Source organism: Scyliorhinus torazame, unplaced genomic scaffold (assembly GCF_047496885.1).
Source record: "Scyliorhinus torazame isolate Kashiwa2021f unplaced genomic scaffold, sScyTor2.1 scaffold_1369, whole genome shotgun sequence".
Classification (NCBI taxonomy): Eukaryota; Metazoa; Chordata; class Chondrichthyes; order Carcharhiniformes; family Scyliorhinidae; genus Scyliorhinus; species Scyliorhinus torazame.
Window position 1 is genome coordinate 2501 of NW_027309096.1, and position 7500 is coordinate 10000.

Consider the following 7500-nt stretch of genomic DNA (forward strand, 5'->3'; position numbering starts at 1 on the left):
TCTTGAATTATTGTACAAGGATATATATATATATAATTGTGTCTTTGTTTTCTCGCCATTAAAAACTTTGTAAGTGTTTCTCTCTCGCCACAGAAAAAACACTTTGTCTGTTTTTTTTACAAGTATGTTTCTCACACAAGAGTTCACAGAAACACATTGTTTGTATCAGAGTTACCGCCGGCTCGGACTCTGACCGATTTTTAGGCCGGCAAATGAGTTCGAAAAGTCCGTCAAAATTGTTGCTAAAACCCCTTGAGGACTTCCGAGTGCTCATTGGTAAGGCCTTCGATTTGAAATCGGGACCGTACCTCAAAGTAGCACTTTCCTGGGTACTTTCAAAGTGCTACCGCTGCCAGAAAATGTTCTAAAAATCGTGTTCCCGAAAATCTCCGGGCACCCCGCCAACCCCTCGTGACGCCAAATGCAAATGGCAAATCGGCGGGAGGTCGCCCGGTAGTCCATCCGAGGAAGGCGCTCCAAATCCCCGCAAATCGACTTTTTCAAAACCTCATCGGCACTACCGAGGGCAAGTGGTTAACCAGCTGTCCGAGACATTCGACCACAAATGCAAGTGGCAGCTCGGCGGGACCAATCCACTCCACCTTAGCGGGAACACCCCCACTCTGTCCTCGGTAAATCGGCTGGACACGACCTCATACACTTCCGAGGGCAAGTGATTAACTAACGGTAGGGTGCACTTTTCATATATGCACGTGCCCCATCGGCGGGACCAATCCACTCCTCCGTTCCGCTCTCCTGCAACCTTGGCCCCGGTAAAGCGGCGGCACAGGACCTCATAGACCTCCTGGAAGTCGCCAGAGGCTAAGTCCGACTGGTTTATGACTTGCCACTGCCTGGACCTGCCCCCACAGGCTAAGTCCGACTGGTTTATGACTTGCCACTGTCTCCACCTCCCTCCACAGGCTAAGTCCGACTGGTTTATGACTTGCCACTGTCTCCACCAGCCTCCACAGGCTAAGTCCGACTGGTTTATGATTTGCCACTGTCTCCACTGGTTCATGACTTGCCACTGCCTGGACCTGCCTCCACAGGCTAAGTCCGACTGGGTTTATGACTTGCCACTGCCTGGACCTGCCCCCACAGGCTAAGTCCGACTGGTTTATGACTTGCCACTGTCTCCACCTCCCTCCACAGGCTAAGTGCGACTGGTTTATGACTTGCCACTGTCTCCACCAGCCTCCACAGGCTAAGTCCGACTGGTTTATGATTTGCCACTGTCTCCACTGGTTCATGACTTGCCACTGCCTGGACCTGCCCCCACGGGCTAAGTCCGACTGGTTTATGACTTGCCACTGTCTCCACCTTCCCTCCACAGGCTAAGTGCGACTGGTTTATGACTTGCCACTGTCTCCACCAGCCTCCACAGGCTAAGTCCGACTGGTTTATGATTTGCCACTGTCTCCACTGGTTCATGACTTGCCACTGCCTGGACCTGCCTCCACAGGCTAAGTCCGACTGGTTTATGACTTGCCACTGTCTCCACCAGCCTCCACAGGACAAGTCCGACTGGTTTATGATTTGCCACTGTCTCCACTGGTTCATGACTTGCCACTGCCTGGAACTGCCTCCACAGGCTAAGTCCGACTGGTTTATGACTTGCCACTGTCTCCACCAGCCTCCACAGGCTAAGTCCGACTGGTTTATGATTTGCCACTGTCTCCACTGGTTCATGACTTGCCACTGCCTGGCCCTGCCTCCACAGGCTGAGTCCGACTGGTTTATGATTTGCCACTGGTTCATGACTTGCCACTGCCTGGACCTGCCTCCACAGGCTGAGTCCGACTGGTTTATGATTTCCCACTGGTTCATGACTTGCCACTGCCTGGACCTGCCTCCACAGGCTGAGTCCGACTGGTTTATGATTTGCCACTGGTTCATGACTTGCCACTGCCTGGCCCTGCCTCCACAGGCTGAGTCCGACTGGTTTATGATTTGCCACTGGTTCATGACTTGCCACTGCCTGGACCTGCCTCCACAGGCTGAGTCCGACTGGTTCATGACTTGCCACTGCCTGGACCTGCCTCCACAGGCTTAAGTCCGACTGGTTTATGACTTGCCACTGTCTCCACCAGCCTCCACAGGCTAAGTCCGACTGGTTTATGATTTGCCACTGTCTCCACCAGCCTCCACTGGTTCATGACTTGCCACCGACTCGGCCAGCCTCCCCAGGCGAAGCGCGGGCGTTTGGTGACAATTCCAAGGCAGACCAAGGCAAACACGGCCCCTTGCGCGGCGGGGAGCCGTGCCCGGCCTCGGCGGGGCGTCGGGCCGCCGTTTGGAGCGCCGGCCGAAAACCCGAAAAAAGGGCGAAAATCGGAAAGAATTCGCGCCCGATCGGGCCGAGCGGCCGGCGGGGCGGCAGCCCGGGTCGGTCTCCGCAGACCTGGAGGCTCGAGGGGACCTTTCCGACCAAAGTCCATTTCTCGATTTTCCACCTCCTACCAATCTGCAGGTACCCCGCCAACCCCTCGGGACGCCAAACGCAAATGGCAAATCGGCGGGAGGGCGCCCGGTAGTCCATCCGAGGAAGGCGCTCCAAGTCCCCGCAGATCGGCTTTTTCAAAACCTCATCGGCACTACCGAGGGCAAGTGGTTAACCAGCTGTCCGAGGACACTCGACCACAAATGCAAGTGGCAGCTCGGCGGGACCAATCCGCTCCCTTTAGCGGGAACACCCCCACTGTGTCCCCGGTACCACGGCTGGACACGACCTCATACACTTCCGAGGGCAAGTGATTAACTAACGGTAGGGTGCACTTTTCATATATGCACGTGCCCCGTCGGCGGGACCAATCCACTCCTCCGTTCCGCTCTCCTGCAACCTTGGCCCCGGTAAAGCGGCGGCACAGGACCTCATAGACCTCCTGGAAGTCGCCAGAGGCTAAGTCCGACTGGTTTATGACTTGCCACTGCCTGGCCCTGCCTCCACAGGCTAAGTCCGACTGGTTTATGACTTGCCACTGGTTCATGACTTGCCACTGCCTGGCCCTGCCTCCACAGGCTAAGTCCGACTGGTTTATGATTTTGCCACTGGTTCATGACTTGCCACTGCCTGGCCCTGCCTCCACAGGCTAAGTCCGACTGGTTTATGATTTGCCACTGGTTCATGACTTGCCACTGCCTGGCCCTGCCTCCACACGCTAAGTCCGACTGGTTTATGATTTGCCACTGGTTCATGACTTGCCACTGCCTGGACCTGCCTCCACAGGCTAAGTCCGACTGGTTTATGATTTGCCACTGGTTCATGACTTGCCACTGCCTGGACCTGCCTCCACAGGCTAAGTCCGACTGGTTTATGATTTGCCACTGGTTCATGACTTGCCACTGCCTGGCCCTGCCTCCACAGGCTGAGTCCGACTGGTTTATGACTTGCCACTGCCTGGACCTGCCTCCACAGGCTAAGTCCGACTGGTTTATGACTTGCCGCTGCCTGGACCAGCCTCCACAGGCTAAGTCCGACTGGTTTATGACTTGCCACAGTCTCCGCCAGACTCCACTGGTTCATGACTTGCCACCGCCTCGACCAGCCTCCCCAGGCTAAGTCCGAGCGTTGCGGTGGCCATGCCAGTGCCGACGAGGTCTGATCCGGTCCCTCGCGCTCCGGAGAGACGTCCCCGGCCTCGGCGGGGCGTCGGGCCGCCGTTTGGAGCGCCGGCCGAAAACCCGAAAAAAGGGCGAAAATCGGAAGAAATTCGCGCCCGATCGGGCCGAGCGGCCGGCGGGGCGGCAGCCCGGGTCGGTCTCCGCAGACCTGGAGGCTCGAGGGGACCTTTCCGACCAAAGTCCATTTCTCGATTTTCCACCTCCTACCAATCTGCAGGTACCCCGCCAACCCCTCGTGACGCCAAACGCAAGTGGCAGACCAGCGGGACGGACCACCGGTAGTCATGCCGGGAATGAGGTCTCGGCGTCGGCATAAGGTGGGTGGATCGGACCCCATCCGGCCTACGGTTCTTTTTCAAAACGGCGCCCCCGGCCCCCGCCGGCGGCGGCCTTGGCGGCCGGGTGGGCGCCCCTCCTCGAATCGCCACCCTGCCCCGGGGTGAGCCGCTTCGCCCGCCGCCCGGCGCCGTCAACAACCTTGTCCTGGTTTATGACTTGTCACCGCCGCTGGTTTATGACTTGTCACCGCCGCTGGTTTATGACTTGTCACCGCCGCTGGTTTATGACTTGTCAGCACCGGCGGACGGCCTCTCGCCGCCCTTTGGACGCCCCGGCGGCGGACCGTGACCCCCCACGGCTGGCCCGCGCGGGGCCCGCCACCCGCCCAAGGGGCGCCCCCTGCCGTTCGCCCACCTAACGCACGGCTGGAACAGCACCAAGCCCCGCAGCCGGCCAACGGCGGCACACACTGACCGCAGCCCACCGGAGGCACGTCGGGCCGTGGCCGTACCCCGCCCGACAGCGCCCCCTGCGGGCCACGGACCAGGCGGACGTTGGGACGAGACGATCCCCGGCCGAGGCGCTCTCTGAGCCCGCCAGGGACCGGTGCACCGCCGGCGGACGCTGCACCCGGTACACGAGCGCCCTCTGCCCGCCGGGGACCGGTGCACCGCCGGGGGAGTCTGCACCGGGCCCAGGAGCTCCCTCTGCCCGCCAGGAACCGGGGGGACCGCCGGCGGAGGCTGCACCGGGCCCAGCAGGTCACTCTGCCCGCCAGGGACCGGGGGGACCGCCGGCGGAGGCTGAGCCCGGCCCAGGAGCTCCCTCTGCCCGCCAGGAACCGGGGGGACCGCCGGCGGAGGCTGAACCCGGCCCAGGAGGTCACTCTGCCCGCCAGGGACCGGGGGGACCGCCGGCGGAGGCTGCACCGGGCCCACGAGCTCCCTCTGCCCGCCAGGGACCGGGGGGACCGCCGCCGGAGGCTGCACCCGGCCCAGGAGCTCCCTCTGCCCGCCAGGGACCGGGGGGACCGCCGGCGGAGGCTGCACCCGGCCCAGGAGGTCCCTCTGCCCGCCAGGGACCGGGCGGACCGCCGGCGGAGGCTGCACCGGGCCCAGGAGCTCCCTCTGCCCGCCAGGGGCCGGGGGGACCGCCGCCGGAGGCTGCACCCGGCCCAGGAGCTCCCTCTGCCCGCCAGGGACCGGGGGGACCGCCGGCGGAGGCTGCACCGGGCCCAGGAGCTCCCTCTGCCCGCCAGTGACCGGGGGGACCGCCGCCGGAGGCTGCACCCGGCCCAGGAGCTCCCTCTGCCCGCCAGGGACCGGGGGGTCCTCCGGCGGAGGCTGCACCCGGCCCAGGAGGTCCCTCTGCCCGCCAGGGACCGGGGGGGACCGCCGGCGGAGGCGGCACCGGGCCCAGGAGCTCCCTCTGCCCGCCAGGGACCGGGGGGACCGCCGCCGGAGGCTGCACCCGGCCCAGGAGCTCCCTCTGCCCGCCAGGGACCGGGGGGGTCCGCCGGCGGAGGCTGCACCCGGCCCAGGAGGTCCCTCTGCCCGCCAGGGACAGGGTGTAACGCCGGCGGAGGCTGCCTCCGGCCCAGGAGGTCCGTCTGCCCGCCAGGGACCGGGGGGACCGCCGAGGAGTCTCTGCCCGTCCCAGATACTCCCTATCCCTACCCCTAACCGTATCCCTAACCCTATCGCCTAACCCTAACCCTATCCCTAACCCTAACCCTAACCCTATCCCTAACTCTAACCCCATCGCCTAACCCTAACCCTATCCCTAACCCTATCCCTAACCCTAACCCTATCCCTAACCCTAACCCTAACCCTATCCCTAACCCTAACCCTATCCCTAACGCTAACCCTAACCCTATCCCTAACCCTAACCCTAACCCTAACCCTATCCCTAACCCTAACCCTAACCCTATCCCTAACCCTATCGCCTAACCCTAACCCTATCCCTAACCCTATCGCCTAACCCTAACCCTAACCCTAACCCTATCCCTAACCCTAACCCTATCCCCTAACCCTAAACCTATCCCTAACCCTAACCCTAACCCTAGCTCTAACCCCATCGCCTAACCCTAACCCTATCCCTAACCCTAACCCTATCCCTAACCCTAACCCTAACCCTAACCCTAACCCTATCGCCTAACCCTATCCCTAACCCTAACCCTAACCCTATCCCTAACCCTAACCCTAACCCTATCCCTAACCCTAACCCTATCCCTAACCCTAACCCTATCGCCTAACCCTAACCCTATCCCTAACCCTAACCCTATCGCCTAACCCTAACCCTATCCCTAACCCTAACCCTATCGCCTAACCCTAACCCTATCCCTAACCCTAACCCTATCCCTAACCCTAACCCTAACCCTATCCCTAACCCTAACCCTAACCCTATCCCTAACCCTAACCCTAACCCTATCCCTAACCCTATCGCCTAACCCTATCCCTAACCCTAACCCTATCCCTAACCCTATCGCCTAACCCTAAACCGAACCCCAACCGCAACCCCCAACACCAAAAGGCACCGGGCCGTAAGCCTGCACCCGCACCGGCAGTGCCCTAGCCCCCTCGGGGAAGAAGGGACTCCGTCTCCACACCGCACCCCGCCCCAGCTGCGCTCTCTCCCCGCCACCGCCGAAGGCACACGATTTGAACCGCTCCTCCCGTCCGGGGAAGCACACTCGGCAGCACGCCTACCTCCTTCCCAACGGGACCAGGACCGAAGGGCACACAGACCCTCCACCACCCCACCAACGTGACCCCAAGCCCGGGCACCCCCTTCAAATTCGCCCGCTGGGACGTGTATTAAGCCCGGCAACAGTTATTCAAGCAAAACCGCAGCCGCAAGTTGAAGTGACAACTCATTAACCAAAACAATATTGGGCAAGTCATAAACCACTTTCCACTCTGGACAAGTCATAAACCAGTTTCCTCTCTGGACAAGTCATAAACCAGTTGGACAAGTCATAAACCACTTTCCTCTCTGGACAAGTCATAAACCAGTTGGACAAGTCATAAACCACTTTCCACTCTGGACAAGTCATAAACCAGTTTCCTCTCTGGACAAGTCATAAACCAGTTGGACAAGTCATAAACCACTCTCCTCTCTGGACAAGTCATAAACCACTTTCTTCTCTGGACAAGTCATAAACCACTTTCCTCTTTGGACAAGTCATAAACCAGTTTCCTCTCTGGACAAGTCATAAACCAGTTGGACAAGTCATAAACCACTCTCCTCTCTGGACAAGTCATAAACCACTTTCTTCTCTGGACAAGTCATAAACCACTTTCCTCTTTGGACAAGTCATAAACCAGTTTCCTCTCTGGACAAGTCATAAACCAGTTGGACAAGTCATAAACCACTTTCCACTCTGGACAAGTCATAAACCAGTTGGACAAGTCATAAACCACTTTCCTCTTTGGACAAGTCATAAACCAGTTTCCTCTCTGGACAAGTCATAAACCAGTTGGACAAGTCATAAACCACTTTCCACTCTGGACAAGTCATAAACCAGTTTCCTCTCTGGACAAGTCATAAACCACTCTCCTCTCTGGACAAGTCATAAACCACTTTCTTCTCTGGACA